We start from the raw sequence: 22658 nt of genomic DNA on the forward strand, positions 1-22658 counted from the left end.
GGATAGATCACTTGTTAGGCCAGAAAATGAGACTTAACCAATTTAAGATGATAGAAATTATATCAAGCACTTTTTCTGACCACAACAGTATGAAACTAGAAACCAATTACAGAAAGAAAATAGAGAAAAGAACAGACATGTGGAGACTAAACAACATGCTGCTAAAAAGCCAATAGGTAAATGAAGAAATCAAAGAGAAATCAGAAAACACCTCAAGACAAATGAAAATGGAAACACAATACTCCAAAACTATGGGATGCAGCAAAAGCAGTTCTAAGAAGGAAGTTTATGGCAATGTGGGCCTTCCGCAAGAAAAAAAATCCCAACCTACTACTGGAAGGAATTAGGAAGAGAAGAAATAAACAAGGCCAAAGTCAACAAAAGGAAGGAAATAATAAAGATCAGTGAGGAAATAAACAGAGATAAAAAGTCCAATCGAAAAGTTCAATGAAAGCAAGGGCTGGTTTTTTTGAAAAGATAAACAAAATTGATAAACCTTAGCCAGCTCATTAAGAAAAGAGAGAGGACCCAAATAAAACGAAATAAGAAACAAAAGAGGAGAAATAACAGATACCACAGAGATACAAAAATAAAAATCAAAAGCTAATACTACAGTTATATGCCAAATTGGACAACCTAAAAGAAATGGACAAATTTCTAGAAATATTCAAACTGCCAAGACTGAATCAAAAAGAAACAGATAATTTGAACAGACTAATCACTAGTAGTGAAATCGAATTTGTAAAAAGAAAAGAAAACAAAAACAAAAACAAAAAAACATACAAAAAAAAACTCCTAGCAAACAAAAATCCAGGACCAGAGTTTCACAGGAGAATTCTACCAAACATAAAGAACTAATATCTATCCATCTCAAACTTTTCCAAAAAACTGGAGAAGACAGAACACTCCCAAATTCATTCTACAAGGGACAATTACCCAGATACCAAAATCAGACAAAGACACTACTGGAAAAAAAAAAAAAAGGAAAAAAAATTACAGGCCAATATCTTTGATAAATATAGATGTAAAAGTCCTCAATAAAACATTAGCAAACCAAATGTAACAATATATAAAAAGGACTACACACCATAATCAAGTTGGATTTATTCCAGGGACATAAGGATGGTTCAATATATGCAAATCTTTTAATATGATACACTGCAACAAAAGGAAGGATAAAAATCGCATGATCATGCCAATAAATGTAGAAAAAGCATTTGACAAAATTCAACATCCATTAATAATAAAAACTCATGCCAAAGAGGTAACATATCTCAACATAAAGGAGGCCATTTGTGACAAAGCCACAGTAAACATCATACTCAAGAGTGAAAAGTTGAAATGAAAGCCTTTCCTCTAAGTTCAGGAACAAGACAGGGATGCCCACTCTTGCCACTTCTATTTAACATAGTAATGGAAGTCCTGGTCACAGTAATCAGACTGAAAAAAGAAATAAAAGGCATCCAAATTGGAAGAGAAGAAGTAAAACCATCACTATTTGCAGGTGACATATTTTATATAGAAAACCCTAAAGTCTCCACCAAAATTCTATTAGGACCACAAAATGAATTCAGCAAAGTTGCAGGACATACCATTAATATTCAGAAATCTGTTGCATTTCTATATGCTAATAATGAAACATCAGAAAGAGAAAGTAAAAAAAGAAAAAAAAATCCCATTTAAAATTACACCAAAAAGAATTTAAATACCTAGGAACAAACTTAACCAAAGAGGTAGAATATCATACTCTGAAAACTATAAAACATTAATTAAGGAAACCGAAGATGATACAAAGAAATGGAAAGCTATCCTGTGCGCCTGGATTGGAAGAATCAACTCTGTTAAAATGGCCATGTAACCCAAAGCAATCTACAGATTTCATGCAATCCCTATCAAAATAACCATTTTTCATAGAACTAGAACAAATAACCCTAAAATTATATGGAACCACAAAAGACCTCAGACTGCCAAAGCAATCTTGAGAAAATAGAATAAAGGTGGAGGTATAACCCTCCCAGGCTTCAGGCTATGCTACAAAGCTATAGTAGTCAAAACAGTATGGTATTAACACAAAAACAGATACATAGCTCAATAGTACAGAATAGAGAGCCCAGGAATAAACCCATACACCTACGGTCAATTAATCTATGACAAAGGAGTAAGAATATACAATGGAGGACAGTGTCTTCAATAAATGATGCTGGGAAAACTGGACAGCTACATGTAAAACAATGAGATTAGAACGTTTCCTCACACGCTATATACGAAAATAAACTCAAAATGGATTAAAGATCTAAATGCAAGACCTGAAACCTTAAAACTCTTAGAAGAGAACATAGGTAGAACACTCTCTGACATAAATTGTAGCAATATTTTTTTTGGATCTGTCTCTTAAGGCAAAAGAAATAAAAGCAAAAATAAACACATGGGACCTAAACTTGAAAGCGCTTTCGCACAGCAAAGGAAGCCACTGACAAAATGAAACAACAGCCTATGGAATGGGAGAAAATATTTGCAAATGACTGATAAGGAGTTAATATCCAAAATATATGAACAGCTTATACAACTCAATATCAAAAACACAGACAACTCAATCAAAAATTAGGAAAGACAGATATTTTTCCAAAGAAGACATAATGACTGCTAACAGGCACATGAAAAAATGTGCAGGATCACTGATCATTAGAGAAATGCAAATCAAGACAACAATGAGATATCATCTCAGACCTGTCAGAATGGCTATCATCAAAAAGTCTACAAATAACAAGTGTTGGAGAGGATGTAGAGAAAAGGGAACCCTCATTTACTGTTGGTGGTAATGTAAATTTGTGTAGCCACTATGGAACACAGCATAGAAATTCCTCAAAAAACTAAAAATAGAACTACCATATGATCAATCAATTCCACTCCTGGGTATAGGGTATATATCTGGAAAAAACAAAAACATTAATTTGAAAATATACATGCACCTCAATATTCATAGCAGCACTATTTATAATAGCCAAGATATGGAAGCAAACCAAGTGTCCATCAACAGACAAATGGATAAAGATGTGGTGTATATGTGTGTCTATATACACATATACACACACAATGGAACATTACTCAGTCACAAAAAAAGAATGAAATTCTGCCATTTGCAGCAATGTGGATGGACCTAAAGAATATCACACTTTGTGAAATAACTCAGACAGACAAATACTGTATGATATCACTTATACATGGAATCTAAAAAATAATACAAATGAATGTATATACAAAACAGAAACAGACTCAGATACAGAAAACAAATTTGTGGTTACCAAAGGGGAGAGGGAAACGGGGAGGGACAAATTAGGAGTCTGGAATTAACAGAGACAAACTATTACGTGTAAAATATATCTGCAACAAGGATACATTGTATAGTACAGGGAATTACAGTCATTATTTTGTAGTAACTTTTAACGGAGTATAACCTGTAAAAATACTGAATCACTCACTATGCTGTACACCTGAAACTAAGATCATGTTGTAAATCAACTATACTTCAATTAAAAAAAATATTTTTTAAGGAAGGCATTGAGAGTTTTTCAAAATTTGACCATGCTTATTATATAGCTAGAATGCGGCAGAACTGTAATTTCACCCATCTTCTGTTCCTTCTTTAAATTTGCCTATGCCTGAAAATGCAGATAATACCTACTTGTCATCAACGTCATGAAGCCTGATTGAGATAACGTATAATCTAACAATGTAGGAGACAGAACAGGCACACAATGAACGCACCATTTACTATACTGACACCTCCCAGGAAACCTGGCAAAGAAAGGTGGAGGATCAAAGTAGGCTGCATCTTGGTTGATTTTCTGGAAAATTTTCAGGAAGTCTAACTTATTCACCAAAAAGCTGTTACTAGAGCCCAGACATTCATTTGACTTTTTCTAAATGTTCTAATCTGAGATTACTCGTACCACTGGGTACACTTTAGCATTTGTGTGTTTATGTACATAAATCTAACTTCTAAAGTTTTACAAAACAATTTACCTGTTTAAAACAAACAATCTAAACTGCTTTTCAAGCACTACTTCTCTTTCAAAATGCTCCATTGTAGTCTTCTGGAGAATAAACTTGAAAGTAATTTTTTTTTTAATGGGGAGAGGGAAAGGAGGCTGTAAGAAAACACTTTCCAGTGCTATGTAATCTGGCAATTTGGAACTCCTGCTGGAGAGAAACAAAGACTCGAGAGGAAGGGCATCAGAAAACAGGGTAGCAGATACTAGTGACTGACTGAGTCACTGGAGAGAAAATAAACTGATTTAACACAAAACAGGCACAATAATTGAAAATATTTCCCATTTATCAAGCAGAATTCCCTTTATGAATCCTGGCAACTAGAGAGAAATAAAGATATAAATAGGCAATGCAATTAAATGTGCTTAAAGAGCTGGCCATTTTTCATTAACAGCTACTTGAACATACATCACTATTTATGAGGTCTTCTGAGTACTTTCTAACTATTTCTCAAAATACTCCAAGACATCAAATAACGAATCTCATGGAACCAATTATTGTAAAAGGAGAAATCAAAATAAGGCATTGACTTTGAAAGTCTGGTCATACTGGACAACTGCTGAAGATTCAGTGTGTGCACCCAGTAGGCTCTGAATGTGTAAATGCCATTAACAAGAAGCACAAATAAGAACAACTACAAATACCATAACTTGTTTAAATTTTACCAATCCTATACATTTTCTTTCTGAGCACTTTAGAGAAACCAAAACAATGTTAATTCAGGTTTATTAAAAAGACCCTAGGTACTTTGTCAAAAAAAGTGCTTAACAAATATCAAACAAACAAAAAAATAAGAGAACCAGCAACATTTCATGACAAGAGCTTCACAGGTTGACTGATTGGCTCAGTGTTTTATTATACTGAAATCTTTACTATGTCAATTCTTAAAACATTCAGTGATGAACTAAATGAAGCTGGCTTGTTCTTTATCAATAAGACTAACACAGGATGATCTACTTTACAAAGTAAAAAAAAAAATTAACTATGAAATTTCAGAGTTGTAGTATATACTCTTTTAGTGCTAAAGGTACTCATTAAAACTCAAAGGCTGTCTACCAGTCTATTTTCCTCTCATTGTTATATCACATTTACCTCTTCGTGTGCCAATTATCCAAAACTTAAGGAGGAAAAGGCTACAAAAACAGGTGTCAGATACATGGCTATCACATAGGGTATATGGTATATATGTAGGCACATATTATATACATGTATAAAGTGATAATTTAGAAAAGTTCTTAAAACTATGTGTAGAGTCAAACATATATTACACATATATATGACTTTATTAAGGGAGGGATAGGTGGGGAGACAGGCAGAGTGGTCAAGAACAGAGTATGTTTGCTGTAAACAATCTGTCAGCAATAATGTCTGGTGTCCAAAACTAGGCATGCATCCTGCATAGGTCTGATTTAATTGCTCCGCTCAATATAATGGAAGTAAACCCAGGCAGCATTCTTTTTCCTATCAAAGTAGAAAGGTCTTAGGCGATTTCTCTAATTATAACTATACATAATGGAATAAAGATGAACTTAGTAGCATTCTACCCTGCCTGCCTCAAGTGATTTAAATAAAATTAAATCAGTCTGTGCAATACATTTTCAATAGACAGAGGAAGGAGATCAGTAAAAGGCTTTCTGTTACTCACCTGTAACCCTCTCCTTTGTAGAATACTGGAATCATCCATAATAGATAGCAGACAAGAAAAACCACTCTCCGGAGTCAACTACTAGTGACTACTTGCTTACTGCTGGGTGAAGAGGCAGACAATCAATCCCACTCTCTCTGCTGTGCCTACTAACCACCGCTCCACTAAACCAGCTCTCTCTCGGTCCAGCGTGAGTAGACAATCACTGCCTCACATCAGAGCCACGTCTTTCTTCACAGCAGTCCAGATAAATCTCATCTGAATTACCACCAAAAGGGGGGGGGGGGGTGCTTTTCATATTTGTTTTTCTCTTCCACACATACCCCTTTGGTTGAAAACATCTGAAGTACTAAGAAAAGGACAAAGGTCCCAGAAAAAAATTCCAATCTTTAATATCCTGACTTCACTGCTTATTAAAAAGGTTTGGCAAACAAAACAAGAGAGTCTCCACCTACAGCTACTAAGCGTATAAAATCCATGTCACGTTTTCCTTTCCAAAAACAAAATCACTCCACAAATGTTTTTTAAAAGATAACAATTTTTCAGAAATACAAAAAAAAAAAAAAAACATATTCTGATGCTATCCTGCAGGCTTAGGCTGACATAAAACCAGTTATTGTTTTGACTAAGGCGGCAAAATTCCTTTCATCCTTTGTATAGACAAAGCAAATGTCAGATTCTTTCGATACTGTCACAGACTCTTTTGTTTCTTTATCTCTAGATACACTGGTCTTCACTTCTTGGGCAGTCACGAAAGCCTCTTTCTTCAGGAGCTTAGATCATTGCTAAGGTCAGTTTCCCTGCTCTTTCATGTCCTGGAGGGGGCTTGTGCACGTGTGGTGAGTTCTGAGCATGGACGAACTCATTCATCTATTCATTGCTGGTAGTACTGTCACAGGAAGAGCTCCCCATTTCCCATTCCATCAGACTTCTAAAAGGGCACAGCATGAAAAAATCTAGTTTTACCCAGGCTTTAATAATCTCAAAATCGTTTCTTCGGTCACTGGCTGCCATTTTCAAAAAAAGACTTCAGCCAAGTTTAAAGATGCTTCTAGTCTCTTAATTTATAACTTAAATATATATACACATACATATAAATATTCAGAGTTCAGGAGTGAAAGTCAGCTCTCATGATTTTGTTATTTAAACACTCCATAAGCAATGTTTTAACTTTCCAATTTTACAGTAATTGCCAGAATCCTAGTAAACACAGGGGAAAAGCAAGGCAAGTTAGTGATTTTTTTTGGTCGCAAAAGAACTGTTCGCAAAGGCAGCACTATATTCTTCAGAAGAGGCTTAAATACATTATCTACCAATTCACAATTATTTTTCTTCAAACTATAGGACATGCTGCATAAATTATTCACTTCCCAAAAGATTTCAGGAGACATTAATCCAAATTTCCTAATTTGACAAATAAAGGTATGCATAAAGCATCCTGAATCAGGCTGTTACACTCTAAGAAGTAAATATAGCAATAACTATACAACAGATTCAGTCTGCACCCAACAAGGAGGAAAAGCTGCCCCTCTTATAATATGGCAGCTGCACCCAACAGTGTGGGGCTTGAAGGAAGGTCTATAAACAAAATCTTTTTCTTGTCTTCTTACAACTGCTTCTAGTCACAAGAGCGAGACACACTGCTGAAAACAGCACAGAAAGCAGGATACATCTCTCTTTCATTCAGCAAAAAACTTCTGATCCTTAGCACAACCAGTGTGGTCTTTCATTGTGAGAGCTAATAAATCCACATCTCCATGGACTCCTTCCATCTGCTGTTTTAAACAACTAATGGCTGGATTATGTCTATGGGGAAAACAAGCATAAGACCCGAACAGACAGCTGATTTGCATAGGGTGTGCTACCCACTGAATGAATATCTGCAAAGTCACAGGCTTTTAAAGCTACAGAACCTATCAAAACAGATTTTATTAACTAACAAATAAAACACATTTATCAGCAGAGAGGAAGTCGGAGTGAACCTCTAGTCCATCTATCCCTATAGAAATATAAATGGTGCATTCTGATAAACCGTTTAGGCCAGAGAGTCAAAATTCAAACTCTTCATTCATTTACTAATTTAGGAATCATTTATTATGCTAAGCACTGAGATGAGCATGGGGGGAAATTATCAAAATTAACATTACCCATAAACTAATTATTCTATTCTAGAAGAGCTCAAATCCAATGGAGAAGCCAAATAAAAACAAGTAATTATGATATAATGGGAAAATTATGACAAAGCACTAAAGGAGTGTCAAAGAGAGCTCAATTCATTACACTGGGAAATCTACAAAAAAGGTTTCCGGTGGTAGTGCCATCTGGTCACTGAAACTAATGTTATAGAATTCTCAGTCCTTGGCCAAGACAGTCTCCATTACCTAAAGTGTATATAGCTTAAAAATCTTCAACCAGTCCTCACTAACTAAAAAATTGAGTAACAAACTCCTCCCCCTGGCATTCAATGCACCCCATAACACAGAAACAATAGATTCTTCTGCACTGTTACCTTGCTGTAACCTTAGCCTTCCAGTGAGAAAGAACAATGCATCGTTTCCTGAACAGATCCCCTCCTTCTTCTCCATTTTATATTCTTCGTCATGAGACAGGAATACAATCATTTACCTCACAGGACTGCTGAAAGGAATAATTTAAACAACATATACCAATGCTTCTTAACCCTTTTCAGTATTTCTAATGACAAAGTAGAATGCACCCTGCCCAAAATTTCCTGCTACAACCTGGCTTCTTTAAAGGCTCATGGTTTGTTTGTTTTTTAATTTGCATTCCTTTTTATTGAAGTATAGTCAGTTTACAATGTTGTGTCAATTTCTGGTGTACTGCATAATGTTTCAATTATACATATAAAAACATATATTCTTTTTCATATTCTTTTTCATTATAGGTTACTACAAGATATTGAATATAGTTCCCTATGCTATACAGTATAAACTTGTTTATCTATTTTATATATAGTTGTTAGTATCTGCAAATCCTGAACTCCCAATTTAACCCTTCCCATCCCCATCCCCCCAGTACCATAAGTTTGTTCTCTATGTTTGTGAGTCTGTTTCTGTTTTGTAAGTAAATTCATTTGTGTCTTTTTTTTATTCCACATATAAGTGATATCATACAGCATTTTTCTTTCTCCTTCTGGCTTATTTCACTTAGTATGATAATCTCTAGGCCCATCCATGTTGCTGTAAATGGCACTGTTCTTTTTTATGGCAGAGTAGTATTCCATTGTGTGTGTGTGTGTGTGTGTGTGTGTGTGTGTGTGTGTGTGTGTGTGTGTGTGTTATCACATCTTCTTTAGCCAATCATCTGTCAATAGACATTTAGGTTGTTTTCATGTCTTGGCTATTGTAAATAGTGCTGCTGTGAACACTGGGGTGCTTGTACCTTTTCAAATTATATTTGTTTTATTTTGTTTTTATTTTTTAAGGTTGCAAATCATTGATCATTTTTTAACACCTTTATTGTGGTTTGATTTCTGTACAGTAAACTACACATATTTCAGATGTACAATTTGATGAATTTTGATAGATGCATATACCAATGAAACTATCACCACAATCAAGATAGCTAACATTTCCATCACTCCCCAACAGGTGCAATTTTTGAATTACCAATTTATGCCTTCCCACCCCCTTCAACCACTGGTAACCTAAGTTTGTTCTCTATGTCTGTGAGTCTGTTTCTGTTTTGTAGATAAGTTCATTTGTGTCTTTTTTTTAGCTTCCATATATAAGTAATATCATATGGTATTTTTCTATTTCTGACTTACTTCACTTAGAATGACAATCTCCAGGTCCATCCATGTAGCTGCAAATGGTATTGTTTTATTCTTTTTTATGGCTGAGTAGTATTTCATTGTGTGTGTGTGTGTGTGTGTGTGTGTGTGTGTGTGTGTGTGTGTGTGTGTTGTGTGTGTGTGTACACACAACTTCTTTATCCAGTCATCTGTCAATGGATATTTGGGTTGTTTTCATGTCTTGGCTATTGTAAATAGTGCTGCTGTGAACATTAGGGTGCATGTGTCTCTGAATTATATACCCAGAAGTGGGGTTGCTGGATCATACAGTGAGTCTATTTTTAGTTTTTTAAGGAATCTCCAAACTGTTCTCCACAGTGGCTGCACCAATTTACATTCCCACCAACAACAGTGTAGGAGGGTTCCTTTTTCTCCACACCCTCCCCAGCATTTATCGTTTGTGGACTTTTCAATGATGGCCATTCTAACTCACGTGAGGAGATATCTCATTGTAGTTCTGACTTGCATTTCTCTAACAATTAGTCATGCTGAGCATCTTTTCATGTGCTTGTTGGCCATGTGGATGTCTTCTCTGAGAGATGTCCATTAGGTTTTCTGCCCATTTTTCAACTGGGTTGCTTGCTTTTGTTTTTTGGGGTTTATTTTTTTTTTTGATATTAAGGTGAATGAGCTTCAAGCATCTTTTCTGACCACAAACACTGTGAGATTGGAAATCAACTATAAGAAAAAAACTGCAAAAACCACAAACACATGGAGGCTAAACAATATGCAATTAAACAACCAATGGATCACTGAAGAAATCAAAGAATACCTAGAGACAAATGAAAATGAAAGCACAATGATCCAAAACCTCTGGGACAGCAAAAGCAGTTGGAAGAGGGAAGTTTATAGCAATACAAGCTTACCTCAGGAAACAAAAACAATCTCAAATAAACAACCTAATCTCACACCTAAGGCAACCAGAGGAATAAGAACAAACAAAACCCAAAGGTAGTAGGAAAAAAGAAATCATAATGATTAGAGGAAAAATAAATGAAAGAGACTTAAAAAACAATAGAAAAGATCAATTAAACTAAAAGCTGATTCTTTGAAAAGATAAAACTGATAAACCTTTAGTCAGATTCCTCAAGAAGAAAAGAGGGCCCAAATCAATAAAATCAGAAATGAAAAAGGAAAAGTTACAACCGATACCACAGAAATACAAAGGATCATAAGAGGTTACTATGAGCAACTATTAGACCAATAAAATGGACAACCCAGAAGAAATGGACAAATTCTTAGAAAGGCACAATCTCCCAAGACTGAACCAGGAAAAAACAGAAAATTTGAACAGACAAATTACCAGTACTGAAATTGAATTAGTAATTTAAAAACTCCCAACAAACGAAAGTTCGGGACCAGATGGCTTCAAAGGGAAATTCTACCACACATTTAGGGAATGGTTAATGCCTATCCTTCTGAAACTATTCCAAAAGATTGCAGAGGAAATAACATTTCCAAACTCATTCTATGAGGCCTCCATCACCTTGATACCAAAACTAGACAAAGATATCATGACAAAAGAAAATTACAGGCCAAAATCACTTACGAATATATGTAAAAATCCTTAACAAAATACTAGCAAACTAACTCCAATAATACATTAAAAGGATCATACAACATGGTCAAGTGGGATTTATCCCACAGATACAAGGATTTTTCAATACCCACAAATCAATCAACGTAATATAACACATTAACAAACTGAAGAATAAAAACCATATGATCATCTCAATATGCAGAAAAAGCTTTTGATAAAATTCAACATCCATTTATGATAAAAACACTCAGAAGGTGGGCACAGAGGGAACATACCTCAATGTAATAAAGGCCATATATGACAAACCCTCAGCTAACATCATACTCAATGGTGAAAAGCTGAAAGTATTTCCTCTAAGATCAGGAACAAGACAAGGATGCCCACTCTCACCACTTTTATTCAACATAGCTTTGAAAGTACTAGCCATAGCAATCAGAGAAAAAAAAGAAGTAAAAGGATTCCAAATTAGAAAAGAAATGAAACTGTCACTGTTTGAAGATGACATGATACTATACATAGGAAATCCTAACAATGCTACCAGAAAACTATTAGAGCTCATCAATGAATCTGGTAAAGGATTACAGGATACAAAATTATTACACAGAAATAAGTTGCATTTCTATACACTAACAACAAAATATCAGAAAAAGAATTAAGGAAACAACCCCATTTGCCATCACATCAAAAATAATAAAATATCCAGAAATAAACCTGCCTAAGGAGACAAAAGACCTGTATTCCAGAAACTGTAAGATGCTGATGAAAGAAACTGAACATGACACAAACAGATGGAAAGGAATACCATGTTCCTGCGCTGGAAGAATCAACATTGTTAGAACGGCCATACTACCCAAGGCAATCCACAGATTCAATGCAACCCCTATAAAATTATCAATGGCATCTTTCACAGAACTAGAAAAAAAAATTTAATTTGTATGGAAACACAAAAGATCCTGAATAGCCAAAATAATCTTAAGAAAAGAAAAATGGAGCGGGAGGAATCAGAATCCCTGACCTCAGACTATATTACAAAACTACAGTAATCAAAAGAGTTTGGTACTGGCAGAAAACAGACATGTAGATCAATGGTATAGGATAGAAAGCTCAGAAATAAACCCACCTATGGTCAATTAATCTATGACAAAGGAGGCAAGAATATACAAAATAGAAAAGAAGTCTCTTCAGTTAGTTGGGAAAACTAGACAGATACATGTAAAATAATGAAATTAGCACATTCTCTAATACCACATACAAAAATAAACTCAAAATGGATTAAAGACCTAAATACTATAAAACTCATAGAGGAAAACATAGGGAGAACACTATTTGACATAAACTGCAGAAACATTTTTTTTTCAATCTGTCAGTGATGGAAATAAAAGCAAAAATAAGCAAATGGGACCTAATTAAACTTACAAGTTTTTGAATAGCAAAGGAAACCACAAACAAAATGAAAAAACAACCTAGGGAATGGGAGAAACTATTTTCAAATGGTAAAACCAACAAGGGATTAATTTCCAAAATATACAAATGGCACATACAGCTTAATAACAAAAACACAAACAACCCAATAAAAAAAATAGGCAGAAGACCTAAACAGACATTTCCCTAAAGAAGACATACAGATGGCCAATGGGCACATGAAAAGATGCTTAACATTGCTAATTATTAGAGAAATGCAAATTAAAACTGCAACAATGTGTCACCACACACTGGTCAGGATGGCCATCATTAAGAAGTCTACAAATAATAAATGCTGACAAGGATGTGGAGAAAAAGGAAACCCCCTCCCCCATGCTGTTGGTGGGAATGTAGTTTGGTGCAGCCACTATGGAGAACAGTACGGTGATTCCTTAAAAAACTAAAAATAGAGTTATTATATGATCTAGCAATCCCACTCCTAGGCACATATCCAGAGAAAACTCTAATTCCAAAAGATACATACATCCCAATGTTCACAGCAGTACTATTTAAAACAGCCAAGACATGGAAGCAACCTAAATGTCCATGGACAGATGAATGGATAAAGAAGATATAATGTGTGTATATACATATATACATACACAATGTAATATTACTCAGCCATAAAAAAGAATTAAATAATGCCACTGGCAGCAACATGGATGGACTTAGAGATTATAATATTAAGTGAAGTAAATCAGACAGTGAAAGACAAATATCATATGATGATACTTATATTTGGAATCTAAAAAAAAAGATACAAGTGAACTAATTTACAAACTGGAAATAAGACTCACAGACATAGAAAACAAACTATGGTTACCAAAGGGGAAAGGAGTGGGGGATAAGTTAGGAGTCTGGAATTGACATATATACACATTACTATATATAAAATAAACAATAAGAACCTACTGCATAGCACAGGGAACTATATACAATGTCTTGTAATAACCTATAATGGAAAAGAATCTGAAAAAGAATATATATATGTATGTATAACTGAATTACTCTGCTGTAAACCTCAAACTAAGACAACATTGTAAATCAACTATACTTCAATTTAAAAAGCATTTTTTAAAACATGTATTTTCTGTAAAAATGACTGAAACAAAAAACATTTTTACAAAATTCTAAGACTTATATCTAAGTCCAAACACACCAGGAGCTACTGAAGAATTATTACTCTAACTTTCAATTTCCTTTTTGGTTTTAACAAGTGGGGATTCTCTTTTCTTTTGCTGTGCTCAGCTATGGGGTTCTGCTGTATTTTTTTAGAGTATATTTTATCTAGCATTTCTATGCATTTGGACCAAGAGGAGGACTCTTCAGTTTTAGGTTAGTCCATCATATTGCTAGAAGTTCTCTATTAACTCTTTAACTCTAGTATTCTGACACCCATCCCTACATTCCTGAATTTAATACACCCTACTACATGAGTTATTTTTATAAGGAGCACAAATTACCTTCAAACATTATTTAATCTAATAAGTATTATGTTAGCAGTCAAAACAGTTCCCATAGGTTAGGTTAAAATCTTATTAATTGATTTAATTAATCAAACTATTCATTAAAATATTCCTCTTACAGATGAATTCTTACATCTCACAAATGAATATTACAGAATGGTTCTAAGTCTTTAAAATCCCAAAACTAAAAGAAGTGTCCTAATGTTGCAGAATGGTCCAAATAAGGAAGACTCAAAGACAGTTTGCACCAGATATTATAAAGAACAAAATCTTCCATCACTTCTGATCTGCCCTTTCACCAATTAGAGCAGTCAGGACATTAGAGAACAAGGCAAAAAACAGAAATCCTCAAGTATGCCATGACAGTCTGCACAGATTATTTTAATAAAATGCCTTTAATACATAAAATTCAAAACCTCACCAAATACAGAGCCAGACCCTGCACAAGTTGCCAATGGTAAAGATGCAAATAAATGCTCTTAAATGCTATGAAGAAAACAATGTGTGATGCAGGAAGAATAATTATATCTATAATTATAATTATAAAACTTCGAAGAGATTCAGTCACGAAAAGATCAGGCAAAAATTTATCAGTTGTAGCGAAAATAAACTGCAAAGGTTTTGTGGTGGGAACGTTCATTATCTAGAAAGAAGACTAACACTAATGGAATAGTAAGAAGGGCTTACTGTATAAGATAACTTCAGAGAAGTAGGCAGGGACCAGATCATATAGTAACTTGCTAGACCCATGAGAAGTTTAAAGTTTATTGTTCGTGTAATAGGAAACCACTGGGTAATTTTAAGCAAGAGAATGACATAACCTGACACACTTCTTTTTTTTAATATACTACTTTCTAAAAACTTGTTCAAAAAATTTTTAACTGACTACTTTGTGGAAAATGATCTGTAAGGAGGTCAAGAGAGTGCAAAGAAATAAAATAAGAAGCTACTGGAACAGCTCAGACTAGAGAAATGGAGGCCTGGACTGGGGTTCTAGCAATAGAGCTTGGCAGGGTGGGGAAGAAGGGAAGTACACAGATTAAGAATGTATCCTATACAAAAAGTCAACTAGATTAGCTCTTGGACTGATCAGGAGGTGGAAAAAGAGAACTATCAAAGATGGCATTTTTACCAAGACTGGGGCACCATTTACAAGATGCAGACACTAGAGAAGGAACAAGTCTATCATTCTGACATGTTAAAATTCCACCCTCCTCACTAATTTGCCTCTAAAAAGTAACAAATGGTTTTCCTACATCCCATATTCACTAGTAGCAACCTTCAAATGGTGGAACCCAACCACTTCTTTCTTCTTGAGAAGAGTATTACTTTCTAACTCTTCAATATGTAAAACCTGTCTGGAAAGCTGACTAAGTCAGTGTTAGGTGCATCTGACTGAGGAAGGATAGGAAATACTTTGTGAGCTTCCTAAGCATCAGAGTGAAAACATGAAGAAATGGCCATTCTAGCATTGACAGCTCTTGTGATACAAATCGTATAGTTTTCTTCAAATTGTATTACCTTTTTCATTACTAAGTGAAATATCTTCCTTTCTGCTTTCAAAGACTCAAGCCCATGGTAGGAACAGAAAAACATGCCTAACTAGAATTTTGTCTGTGTCTTTTTCTGTTTCGTAGAAAAATGCATTAGTGTCTTCTATTCAGATATTGCTGGTGGAAGGTAAACTATTAAAAACAATAACACCTATTAAAAAATATGCATATAACTTTTGATCCAGCAACCCCATTTTAGAGGATCTATTTTAGAGAAAGAGAAGCATCAATATTTAAGGATACATGAATATGGATATTTATTACAGCATGTTTAGTTCCTATAGCATGCTGAGAGGAAATGGTGAAAAACTGTTGAATAGTGGTTTTTAGTATTCCCTTAAAACCTTGAGTTTCCCACATCTCAGTGGTTCCCAAACTCTGCTGCACATCACAGTCAATGTGAGCTTTAAAAAATCCTGATCTCCAGGTCACCCCCACTACCAATTAAATTTGAATGTCTGGGATTGGAAGCCAGGAATCAGTATATTAAAGATTTCTAGATGATTTCAATGTTTTTTGCAATAAAATTTGGGAACCAATACTTCATCTGTTTAAAAGAAGTCCACCGTTCTGAGGCCCCTCTGTTTAGGGTTGCTGGGTTTAGCAAATAAAAATACAGAATTCCCAGTTAAATTTAACCTGCTGTAACATTCCATTCTTCTTGTCTGGTTTTAGATGAGAAAAGGGAGTTGTTAAGAGAATATGGAAGGAGAGATTTCTCTATAATTTCTCAACAAAAGTGGTTCAAGTGAAAATAAGAGAGAAATTTCCCAGATACAGTGATTACAAAATAAGGAGAAACATCATCAGAGAGATTCAGAGCATTTACTCTGCAAAAAGAGAGATCTGGATTCAAACCATACTTTTATCATGAACCATTTGTGTGAACTTGGGTAAGTTGCCCTCTTTTAAATCTCCATTTCTTCAACTTAGACACTGACTAATTATAACTATTTCAAAGGGTTGGTATAAGGATCAAATAAACTAATGCATTTCAAATACTCAGCATAGTCCCTAGCACATAGGATGTATTTAACAAATGTCATTATTTTTAACCATGAGTAAGTGAGCCTTTCAAAACTGGCCCTGCTGTAAGAAATGCTGCTTCATGCAGAAATACTAATGTCTCCAATAAATTACTCCTAAGAGAAGGATATAACTATACTTCAGTTAATCTGACTGTTTATGTAAGTAGGCAAATACCAAGTAGAATAACACCATGTATGAATCTAAAAGAGTTTTTAAAAATATATTTTAAGCACAAAGAGGATTTTGCATCCTATGACCAAAGTATGTATTATTCTTTTCCATGAAACTAATATTCTAAAACGCCAATGGGCCATGCTTTTCACTGACATCAGTAATTGTGCTGCTGAAGGAAAACAGCTGAGGCCCTTTAACACAATGCAGCTAAAAAACTGCCATCATAAGCTTGTAGTGAGAACTAGTATCGTTCAGAGCAATAAGGCTGGATTAGCTGCCCCTCAATTCCTTTAACGGGCATAACATAGCAATTTATATTAGCATTCATAATCAGGAAACTAAACTAAACAACTGTAAGACACAATAAAATGTCTCATAAAATTTTTTTCCATTAGACAGAGATGCTCTTAATCCCAGCATTTTGATATGCAGCTCAAATGTCACTGTACAGAAAACATGACTGCAATTCCATACAGTCATACCAGGTAAACAAAACACCCAGATGCATTCATTTGTAGCAAAATACATTTTAAATGCTACGATTCTTCTTTGATAGTACTGATCTAACTTTAATCATTCATTGCCATTTATAGCTATACAATTGTGTCAATGCTGATTTATAATTATATACATATTCCTTTAAAAATATATTAGTATCTGTCACTCTCCTGAGGGTCTAGATTCCACAAGGACAAGAATTATGTCTGTTTTTTTCACCCCTGTACCTTCCATACAACCTAGACAGAAATACTAAACATTTGCTAAAGGTTACCAAATGAACAGGAGGAAGAGGAGTCAATTCTTACCACTCATTAAGAGAAATTATATGATTTGTTTCAATATAAATCTTCCTATTCATAATTAATTCTCCAGGCATTTTCATTGAAAGCATAGTGGCAAGCATCTTTTTACCCCATTTAATACTACTAGTCTACAGAAAAATTATAATCAAGGACAACATACATAGAAGAAAACTAATTTGTTGAAAGGACTAGTTTTCTTCTTTAAATACAGAAATATAAAACATTCACAAATCGATTATACTGCTTAACAAGAACAAGAAACTTAACCTCCTAATCACACTGAATGACACATAATGGAACAGTTACTGAAAATTCAAGACTCAACAGCAGTTTCTCTCCCTCCCTTATAACATCTTTTGCTCTGCACTGTTCACTACATGTCTCTCTTTGTCCTGAAAGCCTGAGATCGTGCTAAGCACAAAGACTATATCTCATTCTTCTCTGTGCACCCAGCACAACTGGCACAGGTGAGTCCAAAAAGGTTTATTAAATTCAGAAAGATATGATCCCTATCCTAGAAGAGATCATCACCTAACAGAAGAGTGGTTCCCCTAAAGGTTTATCTGTTTTTAATCTTTCCACGTTCTCTCCAGGTGAACTCATCCACACTCATAGTTTCAACTACCATTTTCACACTGATGATTTTTTTGCCCCTTGAAGCCTGATCTCCAGCACACATTTCCTGAGCTCTAAACAAAATTGCTTACTGACCAACTGTATGAATAGCATTTAGGTCCCTCAAATTAGACATGGCCAAACAGAGCTCTTTTTTTCACTCCCTAGATCTGTCCTGGCTCCTTTATTCTTGGGTTTGTTTTGTTTGTTTGTTTGTTTGTTTGTTTGATTAATGAAATCATTCTGTGAGATCTATCAAGTCTTTGTAATTATAAGAATAATCATTGGCGGCTTCTAAGCAGGTGATAACTATTATATCTCTAGTTTCAGGAAAAAAAATCTGAACTATATTTCATAAATAAGCCAAGTAAGAAAAGGAATCAGAATAAGGATACACAAAGTGGGAAAAGGTGAAAGAAACAACTGATGAGGAAAGCAAGAGACGTACACAAGGAGTAGAGAACATGGGCAAACACAAAGACCCGCATTCAGTCAAAAACGCTCTCTGAGCACTTAACATACACTGATCTCCCTCCCTGTCCCTCTCCATCCCTCTCCCCCTCAACCACCTCCCAAATTTTTATCTGAAAACAATCTTTTGACTCTAGTCATCACCTCTACCAAAAAGACTCCCTCTACCCATTTCTCCACAGTGCCCTAATCAAACTTTTCAACCATTTTGATACTCCTCAGTGGCTCCCCACTACCTAAAAATGAGGTCCAAATGCCTCCCTTAACATCTAGCCTCCCTTGCTCTTTAATCCAATCTACCCAACCCACTGTTCATAACTTCATGTACCACTTCACTCTCTCCCTTAGGCTCCATGAAGATGGGGACCATGTCTGTTTTATTTAAAGATGGAGCCAGCACTAGGCATAGTGACTACCACACAGTATGAGTACGTCAACTCTATGCTCCAGCCAAAACGAACTACTTGCTATTTCTAGGATTTTAGACAATCATACCTTTATTTCATGTTCCTTACTCCAGAAAGTCCTCCTTCCTGCCCAAACCTATTCATGTCTAAATCTTACTTATCTTTCCAGATCTGGCTCAAACACTATATCTTCCATGAAATTTTCCTTCAGTCCCTAGAAGTTATTTATTGCCTCATAGACAACTCCTAACATCCTTTGATTATTTCTAATCTTCCTTTAAAATCCAGCTCAAGCATTATCATTATTAAGCTTTTAATTTCCATCCATATTCAGAAGGGATCACTGCTTCTTGTGTCCAAACTATGCCTCATGCAGTTTTCTATTATAACAATTATACTGTAATTATTATTTAGTTCTCTGAGAACAAGGACAATGTCTTATATATCTTATTTTCTCCACCATTCACCCTAAATCCTGACACCCCATGGTCACTAGAAACATTTTTGATGAATGAATAAAAATCCAGACAATATGTGGATATAGTATTTCTCAATCTATGGTATAGATGAGATTTAGGAAGGAAACTTAAAGCCCAGAGATACCATAACCCTAATATAAAGGCAAATCTAAATATTATCCTTAAAATTATAATTATACTTACATTACCTCCTTTTTATAGCTCTCTGCCTAGAGAATGGTTACCAACTTTGGTCAATCTACCTCCAACTTTACAACAATCTATAGAGCAAGATTATTTCCCAGGTTCTGCAACAGAGGAATACATGTCTCTATGTAATAAACAGCTTAGGCTGAAATTTGCAAATTAGCTTCATATGGAACCAACTAGACTACCACAGGTTCAGTTTACCCTATCAGTGCTTGTGTTATTACTAAGATGCTTATTATATATACATTCCATATGTTAAGCAGTGATGGAAAATTTTAAGTCTACAATTCTCCCTCATTTAACACAGTAATAAATCTCACACACACACACACACACACACACACACACACACAACTTGTGTGCACACCCAACCATGGGTTCCTGTCATTTTATGTGGTACAAAACAATTTTGCAAGTATGGGGATATAAGATGGACATTCTAGGCAGTTTTTTTTTTAACTGCCTGAGTAAACTGCTAAATGTATTCACAAACAGAAAATACGAATCAGGAAATTCTGAGGCAAAGAAAAGACAGAAGAGAGTTATATTAATCTTGGGAGAAGTACAGAAAAACAAAACAGAGAGGGGTAGCTTAAGAGCTATGTGTCTTACTCTTTTTTTTTTTTATCACCCATAGCTCCCAGCATAATACTTAATAAAACGGCCACATAAATAACATTAACTGAATAAAAATTATTAAAATAAGATACACTACAAGGAGGTAACAGGCCAAGAAAATAGAGCCCAGCTCTTTCCATTGGCTTTATGTGCCATGAAAAACAGGATGTGGCAGAAGCAACGTTAACCTCTGGGTAAAAGGCAAGTAATGCCAGTTTCTGGGCAAAAAAATGGTAGAGGAAAAGATGGCACAGTCTCAAGTACTGTGAAATGACCTGAAGTTAATTACACGTAAAACAATCTTCAACCCTGACCACTAAAGTAAATCTGGGGAGTTACCTTTCACCATTTCTATAAGCCCTTCAAAAGCTCCCTTTATCAGGGACCCCCAAGACCACCCTGAGGTTCAACAATTCTCTAGGACTCATAAGACTCTGCATATACTTGTACTCATGACTAAAACTTATTACAGCAAAAGGATACAAAAGAAAATCAGCAAAGGGAAAAGGTGCATGGGGCAAAGCCCAGAGGAAACCAGGGCAAGCTTTGAAGAGTTCTCTCCCAGTGGAGTCACAAAGGACACATTTAATTCCTCCAGCAACAAATTTTGACGACATGCTTGGAATGCTGCCTAACCAGTGAAGTTCATCAGATTCAGTGCTCAAAGTTTTTACTGAAGCTGGTTACATAGGCACACTCTGCCAACTACATACCAAAAGTCCAGGCTTCTGGTAAAGTAGGTATTCACATTGTACAGTCCAAGCACAGTCAGTCACTCTTATTATTTAGGGGAAGTTTTATCTGTGTAAGAAACAGTTTACTATCCAAGTTCCCAGAAGCTCACCAAGGGCTAATCTTGCATGCAGGCCTTTTTAAGGATAGCAGTCTCAGGACTTGTTAACTCTTTTCTGCACACTACTCTTTCTTAACATTCCTCTTTTAAGGCTACCAGTCTGCACATGCTTGAACCAGTCTTGTACTCTAGACAATCTATAGATAAGAAAATTGTGACACTAAAGGAATTGCATTTCCAGAGAAACACATCAAGCAAGCTTAAAAATAGGCACCCCAAGGGAATTTACGACAGGCTTTCTTTGCCAGATGTCAGCACCCCGATGAACAAAATGGCCCAAGAGAACTCCCAGCCAGATCCTTTTATCTATATGGATGATTCCAGCATGAACTCTCAGGATGATTCACATACCAGTTGGTCCCAAGAAATGGAAGAAGCACCAAGGATGCACCTCATTCACCGAAACCCAGCACAAAGAGTTGGAGGCTCTGTTTAGCTGCAACATGTTTCCAGATAAAAATCTCCAGAGAAAACTTGCTTTAAAACTCAACCTACTAGACTCAACCCGGTAAAGACTGGGTTCAGGAATCAGTGGTTCAAAATGAGGAAACAGCAGCAGCAGCAACAAAAATCGCTGAAGCCACCAAACCAGATCCTTCCAGCCAAGAATGTGCCAACAGCATCACAAGTCCTCATTTTTCCCCCTACGGTTTCAGATTTCTGTAGCTCCCTCTTCACCTCAGCCCTTAGGCCTTTTCAGTTGGGCAGGGGACTCTATCCTCACTGAGAGTCCTACCAGTGATGTCCAAATCCAAGATCCTCAGTTGGAGAGGCCAGCGGCCTCCGTTCCTGCTTTATACTCTGATGCCTATGATACAGCCCAAGTGGAAATGTACAGCTTTCCTGATGAAGATGAGATAGCCAGCTCTTCTTTCCACTCTCTATATCAGTATCTCTCACCAACAAGGCCCAGTTAGAATAGAGTTCCTCTCTTAGAATCTTTGCTGGTCCAGCTGTACATTTATCTCCTGGGCAAACCTGGTTCAGTATGACAAGCTGGAGCTTTGCAGCCAGTCTACAGCCTGAAAGAACCTACAATTCCAGAACCCCTCCAGTAGCAAGATAGACTTTGGATTTCTCTGATTAAAGTACTAATAAATGTCAGGCAGTATTTTTTAAAAAAAGAAAATTGCAAAAATGGGGAATGACAACTCTGATCAAAATACTAATAAATGTCAGATAGTATTAAAAAAAGGAAAAAGAAAACCACAAAAATGGGGAATGACAACTCACTTGGAAGCTAAAAAAAAAAAGACTTGGGTCAAACACCGTAAGTAAACAATTTTTAGAAAAACTGATTTTCACGTAACCTTCACTGATCCAACTACTGCATACAAACAGTAAATATTATGTTAGATGGCTGTTGCAGGGAACAGTGGATAGAGGGAAATTTTTGTAATAAACAAATCCTGCTATCAGGAAGCATACAGTCTAGTGATGGATAGGATCTTCTACCAAGATTCCCAGCAATATTTACAAATGTAAACCCAA

At 35.5% G+C, this 22658-nt stretch overlaps 1 protein-coding gene and 1 pseudogene across 4 annotated transcripts in view; one reads left to right on the forward strand and one right to left on the reverse strand.

The window, feature by feature from the left end:
- LOC105065988 (arginine-fifty homeobox-like) overlaps positions 1 to 22084 on the forward strand; it is a 28521-nt pseudogene extending 6437 nt beyond the window's left edge.
- The window catches only part of MAST2 (microtubule associated serine/threonine kinase 2), a 174904-nt gene that overhangs the window by 114143 nt on the left and 38103 nt on the right, over positions 1 to 22658 (reverse strand). The window lies entirely within an intron of this gene.

This window comes from Camelus bactrianus, chromosome 13, assembly GCF_048773025.1.
Source record: "Camelus bactrianus isolate YW-2024 breed Bactrian camel chromosome 13, ASM4877302v1, whole genome shotgun sequence".
NCBI lineage: Eukaryota > Metazoa > Chordata > Mammalia > Artiodactyla > Camelidae > Camelus > Camelus bactrianus.